Source organism: Schistosoma haematobium, chromosome 1 (genome assembly GCF_000699445.3).
Source record: "Schistosoma haematobium chromosome 1, whole genome shotgun sequence".
NCBI lineage: Eukaryota > Metazoa > Platyhelminthes > Trematoda > Strigeidida > Schistosomatidae > Schistosoma > Schistosoma haematobium.
The window spans coordinates 53795139-53813024 of record NC_067196.1 but is presented as its reverse complement, the minus strand read 5'-3'; the positions used below and the strand labels follow the sequence as shown (position 1 = coordinate 53813024).

The 17886-nt window shown below is 34.0% G+C and overlaps 1 protein-coding gene across 1 annotated transcript in view; it reads left to right on the top strand.

Moving 5' to 3' along the window:
- Window positions 1-17019, top strand: part of MS3_00001603 (uncharacterized protein) — a 40379-nt gene extending 23360 nt beyond the window's left edge. The window contains exon 6 of the mRNA XM_035733975.2: window positions 16978-17019. The gene's annotated coding sequence lies outside the window, so the exon portion shown is untranslated. The remainder of the gene's footprint in view (window positions 1-16977) is intronic.
- Window positions 17020-17886: the final 867 nt, after the last annotated feature.

Sequence of the window (17886 nt, the reverse complement as noted above, 5' to 3'; positions counted from 1 at the left end):
GTACGTTCGTATATATAGTTATATGGAGAAATTGTATAAGAACGTACAGCTTAAGTAAATGATTTCGTCGAAAAGAAAATTCTCTTTTTCTTATTCAATGACACAATGGGTTATTTTTCCGTATTAGCAAGAAACATGCGGTTATCTGAGCATAGCTGCAACAGACGGTCGACATTATCTGTTGTTTGAGCCATGACACCATGAGATCCACCCAGGTGTCTTTCCCTTTCGCTTAGTTTACCTACTTGAGCACTAAAGTCATCGGCCATTATTACTACATCCGAGCGCCTAGCATTTCGGAGAAGGTCGGAGAGTTTTCTGTAAAACTCATCTTTTACATCATCTGCGATCCAGTCAGTGGGAGAATAAGCAGAAACGACGAAGAGGCAACGACAAGTGTCCCCATCTTTCCGAGTCCTTACTGTTCCGTTTAGTTGGACAGTGCACAAACGACTGTCTACTGGGATCCAGTCTAAGAGAACTAGTTCTGCCCTAGGACTCAATGCTTCCAAATACACGAACAGTGAATCGAGTTGGTTCTATATTTTGACATGGTGAGGTCAAATGAATGACGCTACTCAGATCCTGTATGCGCGTTTCGGAGACGCAGCACACATCGATGGCACGAGATTCTAAAGTTCTAGCTAAGGAAGCCTGATGTCCAATTTGGCACAATATTCGAACGTTAAAAGCTCCTAGATGTAGTTTGGAACGTGGTTTCAGGAGACCAGGAATAACGTTCCGCGTACTCGAATCGTTCGCACTAGCGGTGCAAGGCGATAAAGGGACGTGAGAAGGGTTAGTCGTGGAGATAAGAGAGTTATTAAGAGGCGTAGGAATGATTCGAATGTGACCAACTTGGTCTCGCGTGTTGTTACGTGCATGAGGGCTGATATCACTTCCCGGCTGCCCACATCGTGGAAGGGTATTTCCTGAGGAACCTGGAAAGAAAGTTGGATTAGTGTTCGTCTTAACGACCTGGGAGCGTGACCTCAGAGTCCAAGGGACAACTGCTTGAGGCCGGTCGCGCATGGCCTTTCTGTAGGAGATTTTTAACGTGTTAGCTCCGCTCTTCAAAGGGCCTTACCGCCGGAGACGGAAATCCGTGAGGTAAGGTGAGGTATGACATCTTTACGGTCAACCTTTTCTAACCCCTTCCTTCCTTGTGAGAAGGCAGCATCGCTGCAGATGCTGGTTGTCCGAGGGAAACATCTTACTGCTGTCACACCCGTCTACAGTCAGCAGTACGACTTCGCCCTCAGACCTTGAGTTGCTGCTTTTAGTCTTACCGTTCTCCAATCGACCTGCCTGACATGGTAGAACCTACAGGAACATATGTTCCAGCCAATATAGTTCGGTTGGGTCATCATGATAGGCAAGCCCGACCACCACGTCAAGGTAGCAGCTACGGTCGGGGGATACATATTGCCTATCTAACGGACTCTGAAAATGTTTTCTGGAAGTTTGTATTTAACGTTGACAGTATTCCATGAACTAAAAAATATACATCTGGGGCTGACAGTCATAAATTTAGGATATAGAACTTCTATTCCATAAGTATTATGGATACCAGGAGGTATCCTTAACACTTTCATGAAAGCCGTGGGTTACAGCCTTTTTCAAAATCACATGCACGATTACAGAGTTACACTACTTCGCAAATAATATTTGAGATCTTAGCCAGTCAAGAAATATCCGTCTTATTTGAGTTACTAGTTATTAGTCTGTATTTTTTTAGATGATTAGAAGTTTTCATTCCTCAATTCAACATTATTTACTACTATCCATGTGTAATAAAGAGTTCATCTGCATCTATTCCTCGTTAATAAGTGTATTCAATTAATAAAGTTGCAGCAACCTTAATCAACTGCGATGGCTATTTGATTTAATTGCTACAGCATATTTCCACTGTTAAAGTTGATAGAATATTAGAACTTTGTGTGGATATACTTAAGAAAAGATTATTTTTAAAAATCAATTCCGCAATCTAAGGTATTGACAAAAAGTCATCAGCAGGCAGGGAAAAACCTTATGAAAGACTTGACAATAATGCTCCTTCGATCAGACAAGGGTTCTGGTGTAATCATCCTAAACAGAGACGAATACATTAGCAAAGTAATGTACATTTTAAATAATTCCACGAGATTTATTATCGACAATACCCAGAAAGACCCAAAAGATGCGACTGAGAAGCGTGTTTTAAAGAAGTTGAGAGTAACCTAGAAGAAAATTTTTATTTATAATCCTACGTACAATGAACTCAAACCAACAGGACCACAATTACCTTACTTATACGGCTTACTTAAAATACACAATCCTATCATCCCAATGAGGTATATAATGTCTACGACCAAATCAGCTTTCCACAAACTCGCCCACTGGTTGACTTGGTGTTTAGAATCAGTCCGTAAAAAGCTAACTCCCTACAGTCTGAAGGATAGTTTCGAATTTGTACAAGTGCTTGATAGCTCAAATGCTTTCGATAATTTCATGGTATCTTTTGACGTCTCGTCTCTCTCCACAAAGATTCCTTTGGAAGAAACGACAGGTATCTTATGTGAATATCCTGAACTCCTTCCTTTGCCAGTCAATGAGTTTAAACAGCCCCTGATTTTGTATACCGAAAATGTACAATAACAATTCAACAATGTGTTGTGCCGCTAACCTGATGGAGTAGCCATCTGTGCTCAATTCTGGCTATGTTTATGGGGGAACATAGGAAGCTCAAGCGCGTAATCGAAGGAACTATACTCTTGTAGATATAGTGATGATATATTTCTTATCCGCAACAATTATAAGCATTCTATGTAACTACTCAGTCTGTTTAACAAAGCATGTTCCGTACGGAAAATGAAATAAAAGATAGCGTCCATTTTTTAGATATTGGGATCACATGAACCTCAAACGGCATATTACAAAGAAACATCCATCACAAAAATGCCTGGAGTGGAGTTTATCTCAATTACAAGTTTTTGTCCAATAAGTTATATAAATGAACTTATACGAACCCCTTTTTGACCGCCCTCGTAAACTTTGCTCGAAGGAATGCCTGGAAGAACTTGCCTTCATTACAAACTGCCTTCGTGAAAATGCATGTCGAGAGAAATTCATAGAGAAGATGCCAGAACCAACCTACGAGTTATATACGATATAGTGAATAAGAAAGCCTGCTTCATATGTTTGCACTTCAAAGATGAAATCACTGAAATAATTAACCACAAGATAAATGTCGCGTTTGTGGTTGCTTATCCATCAGCAAAAATTGACGACGTTGTGTAAAACAAACTGCTGACTGAAACAAACAAAAACTGATACGACCTCTTTTCTCAGTACCACCAACTGCATTTACCGATTTACATGTACGTGCCAAACATGTACATTGGAAGAACAGAGGGAAAAGTGCATGTTCACATTTCCAAGCACGTTCAAAGGAACTTGAGTGCAACATCTGTAAACAGCGCAATAGCTTGACATTTACCTAACATCTGGCATACCATTAACATTCCACAAGCTTTCAAAATTATTAGCAGACAAATAGTCTCAGCGTCTCTCCGGTTTGCCAAAGCACTAACAATAAAAAAACTCAAATCTGATTTATGCATTCAGAAAGAGACTAATAAACTTACCACTACCTTGGTAAATTATTTTTGTCTTTATCACTATTACATTAGTGTTTACCTTGTTATATGGTCTTCCCTTAACTAATTCTTATTTTATTTACACTAAAACCATCCCTTCACTTATACGTTTTCATTCATTTAATTCTCCTAACTTATTTAAACTCTCAAAATCTTGTTTCATTATCACGTAACCCATCTTGTCGATTTCTAACTTCATTAGTTTTATGTAAATCCTTCACAACCTCTAATATTATCACACATACAACCGTTATTACTGATAAGTATAAGTTGGTATATTAAACTACATAGTTAAATTATTTTATGCAATTAAATAACATTACCATTCTTTTAAGTTTGGTGATGATGATTATTATTATAAAAAGACATTTAAATAATTCATACAAATAGACCACAATTTCATCTGTTGTCCTGCGCTCAGTAACTTCAATGTATTTTTCAAACAAAACAGCTATACAACAACTAATTTTTGGTGATATTCGAGACCCTTAAAAGTATATCAGCAAATTAATTACAGCATTATAGAAGTTTTGCAAATTCCCACACTTATTTGATGATAGTGAATGCGCGAACCCAAAACAAGAAAAACCCCTTGATTACATAGTTAAAAACTAAAAAAATACCTTTTGCATCAAACAAATATATTAATACACTTAAATATTCTGCTCCGTAATTTTCAATGTTATCCTTAAGTGGATTCCTAGCGTAAACCATCTACCAAAAGTGTTTCTCTCAGTAAGTCGAAAATTAAAGTCAGTTATGTTTTAGAGAAGAGATATATACTAACATGATATTAAAGAGTCATTGTATATCTTCTTTTTGAACACAAAAATTCAATCTATTGAGATGAATGGCGATTTTTTGGTTGTGTGAAATAAGCCTACGTATAAATCATACCTTATATTAGGTGGAATTACATATTAGCTGTATTCTTATCATATGAAGAAAAAAGATAATCATTCTGCATGGTCTTTTTTCTGGTTCGTACGTATTTTCTGCTGCAAATTTTTTCTTTAAGATTAAAAGTTCACGTTCATTTAAGCAAGGGTTTCTTTTAAGTATCACTGATAAGAATCCAATAAGAAGAAATTTATTTGGATTGAATAGCAGTTTATTATTCTGACCTGTAGACAATTAAAAATCAAAATGTTCATTGAAATTCACTGTTGATTAATTAAGGTTTTTCGTGAATTCACAAATGAATAATGTTTATAGATGACAAGATTTCACGTTAGCACCAAACAAATATACATTTTCCGAATTCATTAAACTCATGTCTCATCAATTAAACAGCCTTTCCTAATGAATTCGAAGTGATTACGAGAAACAGATAGAATAGTAAAGATAGATCGTGGTTAGCAGTGGAATCCAGGACACACGTTTCGTCCTATTTGAGGCTCGTCAGCTGGATGTACCTGCATCGTCCTGGGTTCCATCCATCTTTGCTTATAATGCTTGTGACTTAAGGCAATATCGGGGCTATCCGCACAAGATGCACATATACCAATCAGAAACTGATCGATTGCAGTCTAAACATCAATGGAAAAATTCAAACAAACAATACGAAATGAATATATAACAGTGTCCAAGAAACATCGTTTACACAGAAGCAAGCTCTTCAGCATTGTGGTCTATTCAATCTTCACTGAATAGTTTATACAAAGTGTATGCATCCTCACCTAGTAGATAAACGTTTATTTATGTTTTTTATCTACATTTTTTGTTTTAAAAACAAATATATATACCATCAGGTTATATGTAGAAGATACAACACATTAACTAGATTATTGTATTTAATTTGACGAAGAATTTAATATGATTGTCTAATCTGACTTTTTTCCAGAATTCCGATTTGTAAAATCATCGAAGTTATTCTTACTAGTATCAGAGAATTTTATGAATTTGGTTTGAGGTCATAAACAAAACAAGAGATATGTTTATCGAATTAAAAACAACAAGATATGAAAGATAAAATGAATTCATTCCAATTTACTTTTCTGTATCAATTTCATAAAATCAAAAAATTACAATTATTAACGATGTTGAAACTTTAACCGTGACCACTGGAGTTAATACATGCCGGGTAGAGACAGGTATCTACCTCAGTACAATGGAAGTTGTTCGCGCAATTTCGTGGATTGGTTGATGTTAGACACTATCACCATTGGATACCGGCTCAGTGGTCCAGTAGGTTAAGCGTTCGCGCACGAGACCGAAAGCCCTGGGTTCGAATCCCACGAGCGGGATCATGGATGCGCACTGCTGAGGAGTCCCACAATAGGACGAAACGGCCGTCCAGTGATTCCAGGTTTCCAAAGGTGGTCTAACATCAATCGGTTCATGATCCCAATCAAAAACTTTAACTTAATCGGAATTTTCAGTTTTCAACTATTATTACGTAATATGATAAGATTTATTAAAAATATAGAAAATGTAATTTTAATCACTGAGTAGTAATCATGATTTCTTGAAAAATAAAGATCCAAAACAATGTTACTGACAATTTAATAACGATTGGTTGCTTACAAATGTCAATTAGGTTAACATTTCAACCGAAACAGATTTTTTTTGAGCTCTAATGTAGCTAAAGAGTAAGTAATAAAATATACTGAATTTCTTATATTCCACAGGCAATCCCTTTCCTGTTTTATTTAAAATATCAAAATAACTATATAAAACAAAGTACATTTTGAATACGCAAAAAGACGTAGAGATGTGATATACTAACGTAAATATTTTATTACGTTATACATTTTCACATTGTGATTCTATATATGTTACTTACTTACTTACGCATCTTATCCCTAATAGAGTATAGGCCACCGACCAGCATTCTCCAACCCATTCTATTCTGGGTCTTCCTTTCTAGTTCTAACCAATTGTTGTTCATTTTTCTCATGTCTGTCTCCATTACTCGGCGTAATGTGTTCTTTGGTCTTCCTGTTCTCACTTACCCTTGAGGATTCCATGTGAGGGCATACCTTGTGACGCAGTTGGGTGCTTTCCTCAATGTTTTCCCTATCCACTTCCAGCTCTTCTTCCTGATTTCTTCTTCCGCTGGAATCTGGTTTGTTCTCTCCCATATTAGGTTGTTGTTGACAGTGTCCGACCAATAAATCAGAAGTATTTTGCGTAGACAACTGTTAATGAACACTTGTATCTTCTGGATGATGACCTTCGTAGTTCTCCAAGTTTCCGCCCCATACATTAGAATTGTCTTAACATTTTTATTGAAATTTCTGACTTTGGTGTTGGTTGACAGTTTCTTTGAGTTCCAGATGTTCTTCAGTTGTAAATATCCTGCTCTTGCTTTACCGATCCGCGCCATCACATCTGCACCAGATCCACCGTGTTAATCAATGATGCTGCCCTAATATGTAAAGGTTTTTACATCTTCCAAATCTTCTCCGTCAATTGTGATTGGATTGGTGCATGCTGTGTTGAATCGGAGAATCTTGCTTTTCCCTTTGTGTATATTGAGACCTACTGCTGCTACACTGGTCATCTTCGCCTGCATTTGTTGTTGCGTGTGCTATAGAAGAGCCAGATCATCTGCGAAGTCTAGATCGTCCAGCTGCATCCTAGCTGTCCACTGTATACCATGCTTCCCCCTCCCAGATGTTGACGTCTTTTGTACATGTAGTTGTAAATAATAACGTGTTATAAACTAATGCATAATGACTAACTTACATCATATATATTTTAAAATATCACTTGTTTAATTAAAAGAAACAACTTTTACAGACTATAGAAATAAAAGAATTTTTTTAAAATCTTATCAACATTTTGCAGTTAATTAATTCACTGTAAGTTTAATAGTATTTATTGAATATCAATTTAGTTACAGAGAAATAAACCCAATATAACTGGTAATGTAATTAATTTAAATATCCTGCTTAAATTTATATATTAGTTTATATACATTTACTAACATGTATGCTGAATTATTCTTTCTAAACTAATATAATTATCATATGTTATTGAAATGAATGATGATTGGAATTATCATCCTTATTCATTAAACGCTAAAGTTTAAGTAAACATATTGTTTTACTTGATTAGATTATCATATAACTTGAATTTTGGAAGTTTGGTTTGTATTAATTTTAAAACAACCTACTATCAGAGAGAACAAACCAAGTTCCAGCGGAGAAAGAAATAAGGAAGAAGAGCTGGAAGTGGATAGGGTAAACATTGAAGAAAGCACTCAACTTCGTCACAAGGCATGCCCTCACATGGAATCCTCAAGGGTAAGTGAGAACAGGAAGACCAAAAAATATATTACGCCGAGTAATGGAGACATACATGATAAGAATGAACAACAATTGGATAAAACTAAAAACGATGACCCACGACAGAGTTAGTTGGACAATGCTAGTCGGTGGCCTATGCTCCAGTGGGGGTCACAGACATAAGTAAGTTTATTAACCAAATGACTAATTTGTTAGTAAAGAGCTAATATGGTACAAAGTAATTTTATTTCATGCTATACGTTATTACAAGACATGTAGTCGGGTTCCTATTGACAAATTACGACAGTGAACTATTTTCATTTTTTGATCGATCACTTAAATATATTATATAAAATTAAATAAAAATGTGAATATAACGATTTATTTGTAGTGTCAGTTATTATGCCAAGCCATAAATTGACCTTGTTATTTATTCGCTTATCAATCTAGACTGTTTTTATATGAGCATATATGTGTGTGCCCTTCTTATTCCATTAATCACATATCTGTAGCTTTATTTTGTCTGACTATAAATATTGAGTAACGCTTGACAAAGATGGAGTTGGCTTCCCAGCCATCTTCCATACGTGTCATTTTGCTCTACTCTTTTATTCGCTTCATATTCGAAATATATGTATTCTCAAGTCAATCCTCGTTATTCGACTTATTTAATTCCGTTATTGGATAATGCGATTTAAGTCGACGATGATATACGAGAATCAGCGATAGCAAACATTTATACGATCTGGGAGTCAGATCCACGATCCACCAAATATTAATATTCACTTTATAATAGAGAGGATTTATTTAATTTTTATTTGAACTGATTTTATTAACTATAAGGAGTTGTATACATGAAGTTAAGACCTTATTATTAATTATGAGCCTATGAAAGATCATTCTTACCACTAGTGATATCATCAGTTGAAAGACTGGTGTAATAATAGATACATTGTTTTAATTTGAAACTCATCAATAGTACATACCCATGGTCCTTTACAGATTAAACATTTAGGTCTCAAGGAGTTCATCATAATGTTGAAATCTGAGTCTGAATCCATTGGTAGTTGTTTTCGACTGCAGTTGATTCACGATATAACACTAACTTGATTTATTGTCATCTATATGAGAAAATTAATTAACTCATCCCTTTTTGGTGATTAGTCATATTTCACACAAATTTTTTATATTAAATAAACCACTAAAATCGAGTATTGCGATCCAATTCGATCATTCAGTGAGTTAAAGTTACTTCTGTGCAAAATTATTCTGGTAACCTTTTTTTTAACAAGGTTGTTTTCTACGAGACGGAGTTGTTGACCCCATACCCAACCCACCTCCTTTACTCGGGCTTGAGACCGGCAGTAACCCTAAAAGTATTAGAGGCGGAGTTCAGCTCAGAATAATATTAGTTAAATAATTCTCAACTGAATACGTAGATCTGTAACATAGTAAACTTCTGACTTGAAACAACTACCGAAATCTATCTATAACTTATTAATTTAGATATAAAAATATTATCAGATGATGGAATGTTGAGGGAGAGAAGAGTTAAATAATAGAATATTTGACCAATTGATTTCTTACAGTAGTAACTCTAAGCAACGAAGCGAAAACTCAAGAAATACCTTCTTTTAGTTAAGTAATTCACAGGAAATTTTCACAAATAATCCCCAATTTAGTGAAAATTCCCATTTTCCCATTTGGTAAATAAAAAAGGAACGAATTGAACGAAGAAATTTCTTTTCAGTTAGTTTTTCATCATGGCTCTACACTAATATATATATGATTTACAATAGTGATATAATACTCATCGAGTGGATACGTTACGTAATAATTACATAATGACATTTAAATTAATATTGAGTAATTGGAAGAAAGAGGATTATTAATATTCAAAGTAATTATTAAATTAAGAAGTTGCTGCATTGCGTAATATATGAAAAGAGAAGGAACAGAATTTTTTTAATGGATGGTCAGTAGGATAGTGGTTACGTAAGAATCAAGAGATGAATGTTGAGAAGTTAGAAAGTTCAAAAGCAACAGAAACAAAATTACAAAAGTTTAAAAAAAACAAAAGGAAGAAGTATGAAAAATAGTCCTTCTGAAGGAAATCTTATACTGATGACCAGGGCAGAGAAAGCGGTTGTACGAATCTCTTTTGAATGCAAAGGTCAGATTTGTGAACATGGATTGCGATGACTTCCGCAATGTGCAAAAGGCGCACTCGTAAACCATGTGGCAAATTTGATGGGATATTGTAGATAATCTTAAAAGCTTTATTCAATTCAACTTGATGGTCTGTGTCAACCAAGCGAGAGAGAATAGAACTTTTAATCAGGTAAAAGTGATTAAAAGTTCTATTCCCTTGGAAAGAAATTTCTTCGCTCAATTCGTTCCTTCTTTAATCCTCAATTTACTTATACAAACTGTTAATTTTAATACCAAAACATTGTAAATTAGAGTATTTAAGTAATTAATCCCTAATACCTTAATAAAAGAATAATGAATTAAATATAAACAAAACACTAATCGTACATCAAAAAGGATAAAACTTCAATCTACATTAAAATATTTTAAGGAATTTGAAATATTTCGAATTAAAAGTGAAAAAGGCATAAAACTGTTTCTTATCATTTATGTAAGGGATTTTTGTATATCTTCACTATTGTATCATATTGACTACCAACTCTTGTTATATATATATATATATATATATATATATATATATATATATATATATATATATATATATATATCATAATGATATACCCTTTCGTACCTTAGTTGTTCGAAATTCACATTTATAGTATCATAATCCTTATAGTTCTTGGTAAATATAGTAAGAGATTTTGTTTTGTTCTAATTTATTTGAATTAAATAGTAAATTAAGGATTTGTATATTGAATCTATTTTCATTAGATTTAAACTGATCTAATTGTCTGTCACTTGTTGATAAAATTAACATTTTCAATTTATTCTTAACTTATAATTTTTCATTAAATAATAATTGTGTAATAATCAATAAATTTGTGACAAATAAAAAAACAATAACGATGGGATTACAGTTAGGAAAATCAGCAATTGTAGTTTGTTTGTTTGTTTTTCCAATCAACTTACTGAATTATTGTAATTTTCCTAAATGTGTTTTCATCTAGCTACAATTTAGATTGATAATTGACACATATGGAAAGATTATTTATTATTATTATTATTTATTATTATTATTTATTATTATTATTATTATTGTTAATCATATTGCGATGTTTGATAGAAATGAATTCTACAAAGATTTCACTCTATCTTATTGACCAGTCAATCAGTTGTACATGTTTTAGTATTGTTATTTCTTGTAAGATCCAAATTTGATAATTACTTCCTCAAATGTTATAAACATCATCCAATAAACTAATGGGTCATAATAATCGATAATGTTTTCATATTAAAGTTTCTAAAGTATATTTCTGGTTAGGTGTTTACAAGAATTAAATAACTGACCCTTTTTATGATATGAATTTGTTGTGTAAACATATATAAAAAAAAGTCTGTCATATTTTGATGATAATGTATTAGTGACCAATTATGTTTCCATTTGCTTTCATCTTAGATAAATTTAGGACTTTAATGAAAATAGGTAGGTTAATACGTACAAACATTTCGATATAATATAAACATACCTATTAATACTCGATTCATGTATTGTTTAAATACAGTTAATTAATTAAACGTTCGGACGTTCCATGTACCTGAAAACTTTTTTGCTCTGGTTGTTAGAAGGGGCATCGGCCTCGTGGCTTCCGAAGGAAATCGGCTTTCACCATGAAGCGTCATAATTCTTCTAAATTAAGACCTTCTAACTCCCAGGGCAGAGTTAAAATGGTTTGAATTATTTTTTCTGGTAAGCGCTTTTTTGACGAGTTAGTTTTCTACGGGATGGGGACGCTAACCCCATGCCCATCTCTCCTCCTTTACCCGGGCATGGGACCGGCAGTAACTCTAGAAGAGCTACAGGATGGATTCCGTAAGGATCAATCGTGCACAGACCAAATTGCAACACTACGGATCATCGTCGAACAATCAGTTGAGTGGAACTCATCACTATACATCAACTTCATTGATTATGAAAAGGCATTCGACAGTGTAGATAGGAGGACATTATGAAAACTTCTTCGACACTACGGAGTTCCTGAGAAGATTGTCAATATTATCCGGAACTCATACGACGGACTACAGTGCAAAGTAGTGCATGGAGGACAGCTGACAGATGCATTCCAAGTAAGGACCGGAGTCAGACAAGGCTGTCAACTCTCTCCCTTCCTTTTTCTTCTGGTGGTCGACTGGATTATGAGGACCTCGATATCTGAAGGAAAACAAGGAATACAATGAACAGCTCAGAACCAATTAGACGATCTGGACTTCACAGATGACCTAGCCCTCCTATCGCATACACACGAACAGATGCAGACAAAGACAGCCAGTGTAGCACCAGTCTCTGCATCATTAGGCCTCAGTATACACAAAGGGAAAACCAAGGTCCTCAAATTCAACACGGAGAACAGCAATCCAATCACACTTGATGACGAAACTCTGGAAGATGTAGAATCCTTCACATACCTGGGAAGCATCATCGATGAACAAGGAGGTTCAGATGCAGACGTGAAGGCGAGGATTGGCAAAGCAAGGGTCGTATTCCTACAATTGAAGAACATATGCAACTCAAAACAACTTTCAACCAATATCAAAGTCAGAATCTTCAATGCCAACGTCAAGGCAGTTCTATTGTATGGAGCTGAAACTTGGAGAACTACAACAACCACCATCAAGAAGGTACAAGTATTTATAAATAGCTGTCTTCGCAAGATACTAAACATCCATTGGCCGGATACCATCAGCAACAGCCTTCTCTGGGAGAGAACAAATCAGCTTCCAGCTGAAGAAGAAATTAGGAAAAGACGATGGAAATGGATAGGACATACATTACGCAAATCGTCAAACTGCATCATGAGGTAAGCCCTAACTTGGAATCCTGAAGGAAGGTGGAAAAGATGAAGGCCAAAGAACACATTACGTCAGGAAATAAAAGTAGATATGGAAAGGATGAATAACAACTGGAAGGAGCTGGAAAGGATTGCCCAGGACAGGGTCGGATGGAGAATGCTGGTGAGCGGCCTATGCTCCTTCACGAGGAGTAACAGGCGTAAGTAAGTAAGTAAGTAAGTAAGTAAGCAATCACGTAATGTCAGTAATAAGTTTCAGTTCCTTAACATGGTTCTTATGTACATAAAAATATTAGAATCAATTATCAACCGGTAAGTTGTATGCTGATTGTTGATTAAATGATCATTTGTTGAAATTACTTTAATAGTCCTTTAGTCTTGGTTCAAATTCATTGTTTGTATAACCACTAATACTTCTAATCGAAAATCCACTTTGAATTGTTCGTTAAAAGTAATGTAGGAGAAGTTCTTTCAAATATTGCTATGGAATGCCGACGTTGTATTTTTACGGTCAGTATAACTGCTGCAGAAACCGACTGTCTCTGTAAGCTGGAAGGGATTTCTAATAATATCATCTTCTTCCCCAATATAGTGACATTGATTATTGAGTTCATGAAATTATAATCTGAAGTGGCATGCACACAGCTTTGATTCCTGGCAAACTGTAGTATGTTCACCAACCGTTTGGAATTTGCATGTTATGGGGAATTATTATTTGCCATTATCAAACGAAGTGGAACATATTTTTGGTTGTAGTGCCATCAACATGTAATTCGAATTTTCTGTATTCATCATTTGATAAATGGAATAGTGCATGTGTTCTCAATGTGATGTCATATTCAATTTCCGACAACCTAAACCTCACCTTTCGATGAAGTTCAGCGGAATTCATCTGAAGAGAAGATAATTTAGCTGCAAGCGATATCAACGGAGTTTTTCAGGATGGTTTAGGATATCAGTGTTTGCTTCTACAGACTTTCGGAAAAAAATGATCCTCGCATTCACTATCGTTATCTTGGCAGATTATCGCAGAAACCCATTCAGTTATTAACTGTTTGAGGATTCTTGCTAATTTTAAAATATCAAATGAGACCAAAACAACGAAAAAGTCTCAGAGAACATTTGATTCTCAATGGTTTCATTTTCTTAAGTTTTACAAAAGTATACTACATGTAAATTTACCTATAAGTTGTACAGTATTATGATAAATGTCCATTTAGCATGCATTCAACTTGTAATTATTGGAAAATATATTTTATAAATTTTTCCGATAGTATCTATTGCTTGGAATCTGTAAAAAATGTTGCCTACCAATTTATTCTCTACCATAACTTTTACCAGTCATTATGTAGTGAACAAGTGGGGACGACAACCATACAGTAAAGCACACAAGGATATAGATTTTACTATGGAGCATGAAGTAGAAGGTAAATTCTATTTACTAGATATTGGAATCGGACGAACATCAGACGGCACATTACAAAGACACATTCACCGTGAAAATACCTAGAGTGGAGTTTAAATCAATTACTACAGTTTCTGTCCAGTGAGTTACAAAAAGGGTATTGTGCGAACCCTGTTTGACCACGAACGCAAAATTTGCTCAAAGGAATATCTGGAAGATTAAATTGCTCTCATCATAAATTGCCTATGTGGAAATGCATATACGGCGAAGATCATCCAAAAATATGCCGAAACCAATACTCGGGTTAAGTACGTTAGAGTGGAAGAGAAAACATGCTTCTTATACTTACTCTTCATAGGAGACGAAATCACTGGAATATTTAATCACAGAATAAATTCCGCATTGAAAGTGCCAAAGCGCATACATTGGGAGAACTGAGAGAAGAGTACCTAATTCTTAAACTACCCCATTCACTCATACATTTCCACTCACTTGATTTTCTTAAATTATGTGAACTCTTGAAATTCTATTCATATATTACGCAACTCATCTTTCTAGTTATTTTTTTGTTAATTCCATGAATCTTATGTAAACCCTTCATTACCTCTAAAATTGTCACAGAATTTATGTTATCTGTCTCTGAACTCCACTCAATTATACATCACTCACCCCTAATGTTTTCTTGATCCTAACACCAAATAACCTCTGACCTGTTGTCGCACATATATATATATATATATATATATATATATAATTATTGATAACTTTTGTTATTAAAATTCCTTACACTCACTTATGTTAATTGTTTTACACTATTTCTTACCTCAATTCAGGACTCCAATACATATTTGGTTGTAAGCAGTTGATGAGAAACCACGAAATATTAATGAATTCATATTATTCTGTATCAATGTTTGTTCTGGCTTTATTTAAATACAGTAAATAATCCATTCACAAAATGTTCATTAGTCGTCTCAGACTTGATTGTTCCTGCATTTCCATACCAATTACTTTCTGTTACCGTTCTTTCTTCCCCGATCTTCTCGACCTTCTGCTGCCAGACATTCTGTCCTGACTAGCGTTATATACTGCTTATGTCGATATAAGTAGCACACACCACAATTATATATAATAGACATGCATTTTAGTACGTTCATCTTTAGCTTTTCTAGACGATATAGAAGGAGGGAAATATCTCAATAACGACGTTTCTTCAGTTTGAGCTTTCCCGTATTTATGATTGTTATGACTAGTAAGCCTTTTTTTAATGGCATGTGACTACATACAATTGACATTTTATAATTGTTGAGTTAAAAAAACCAAAACAGGAAGGTTAATTATAATGTTTGCACAGTTAGGAAATAGATGACTCAAAATTTGAGTAAACCCCCTTAGAATTATCTGAATTCATAAACAATGGAGATCGAATAAGAAAAACAGGATAGAAATCGTAATGCTGTGTGTTTTGTAAAAAAAATGTGCTTATGAACCAAACCTCGACAATATGATTATCATATACAATACAGCCAGTGAATTCTATATCTGTCAGACATTTTCTGAACGCTAAATATTTATACTTTTCCTATCAAAAATATCTTAAAAAACATACCTTTTATTTACATTTCAAACCTTTCATGATTTACTTACTTTAAATAATTAAATGAACATCATTCTTAGATATTCCAACTTTTTTTCTCATACTGTTGGGGACGTTAGATCCCCAGAACTCACTTGAGAAAGAACCTAATTGTGTGATTTTATTTAGAAAATTTGAATTTCTTTGTTTTCACGCCAAAGGCGCTCTTTTCACCTCCATGTCGTATTTTCTACTGGAAAATATCTTAAATGTTATTGGTCCGTTGCGTCTTTTAGTATGCTATTTGGTAACTCTCCCCAAGGACGGTTTTGCACTATATATTTACGTTTTGAATTTTGTTTGTTGTCAACGCTCGTTTCTGTCTGTTTTGCAGAATATACTTCCCATTCCAAGCTTAGACTTCTTCCTCTAGTTAGCGAGGCTGGGACGCATCAATAGCTAGCTTACTGGTCTTTGGTCACCGATTCTTGCTCTCGTTCGCAGATTAAGCACATACATTTATTAACTCATTAGGCATTATTATTAACTTTTATTTTATCACCATTTATTTCCTTACTCATTACCTTGAAGTTATTCATCTAAATTATGATTAATTACGCTTTAGATTTGAATATACTTTTCAATTTCACTATATGTATTTTATTCAAATTTCAATTTTAATTTTAATGTTTTCTGCTTCAAAGATTCAAGTTTATCTATTCAATGATCAAATATATTTAAACCATATAAATTTAATCAGTTTACAGTAGGTCAATAGTAATTAGAAATAATAATAATAATAACAATAATAATAATGATAAAACGATTTGTTCCACTCTTGGAATTTTATTTTTCTCGTTTCATTTATTTAGTTTTGTAGAGATTACGTATAATTTGGTGAGTTTTCTTTTTTGTATTATCACAAATCGATGATTGGGGAACCATTAAAAATTGGAAAAAAATAGACAATAGAAATAAAATGCATAAATTGGCTTCTGTAGATTCTCAGGAACTCACAAGCAAAGTAATTATCCCTAAGTAATACTTTTTTTCAAAAAATAACCATTACTGTTATTACTTATTATCATTATCATTATGTGATATACACTTGGAATTTTATGAATTGTAGATATTGGCCTCAATTTCAAGAAACATTTTTCTATTTCAAAACAAACAAACAAAAGTTATTAATTGTTTAAATAGCATCATTTACATATCCATATAATTCATTGTCTTAATCTTGTACTGATGTATTGTAAATTATTCTTAATTATTCATGTTTTATGATTGTTTTCAACTTAACAAGTAATAAAATTATATTCAATGAAGCTGACAATTTTAAATTTGATAGAAATGATTAGTAATAACTACTTAAGGCTATATAGAGTTTACCATTAAACTGTATACTAATGAGATCATTATTTAATTAGTAAGAGGTGTTTTACATTAAACATAGAAGTAATTAGTATCAAAAGGGATTTTTGTGGATATTATAGTAATTTCAATAGTTGAGATGGCGGGACTCTAATTTATGAACGACCTTTGAACAAATCTTAAGTGACCTTGAGAAATATCAGCCAATCAGCAAACCGTCAGTATAGAGTAAAAATATGTCATACAAAACCAAGAAAATAAAGTGGATACACTTCTTATACGTGGTTCAAAAACTTGTCAAGGCTAGAAAGAAGTTCAGAGGTTCTAAAATCGTAATGCATGCAGTAGAGGAAATCATCCATACGACTACAGAATAGTCAGCCTCTGGAGTCATGATAAAGTCTCAAAAACTCTTTCAGCCTCGACCACATAACTTCAATATTGTTTATGTGCACTCCGGTTGTTGAGGGCACAAAATGCTACTTGTGGATAACGACAAGATGCACATAACCAAGCCTATGTAGGAGTTTGTACGCTCTCCAAACATCCGTATATATTGTAGAACCTGGCTGCAGCCAGTGTTACTGGTGCTTATATTATCCGGTTTGCGATAATTGTCGTAACGTGCCTTAGTTAGGAATTATATATGGGGTTTTCATCACGA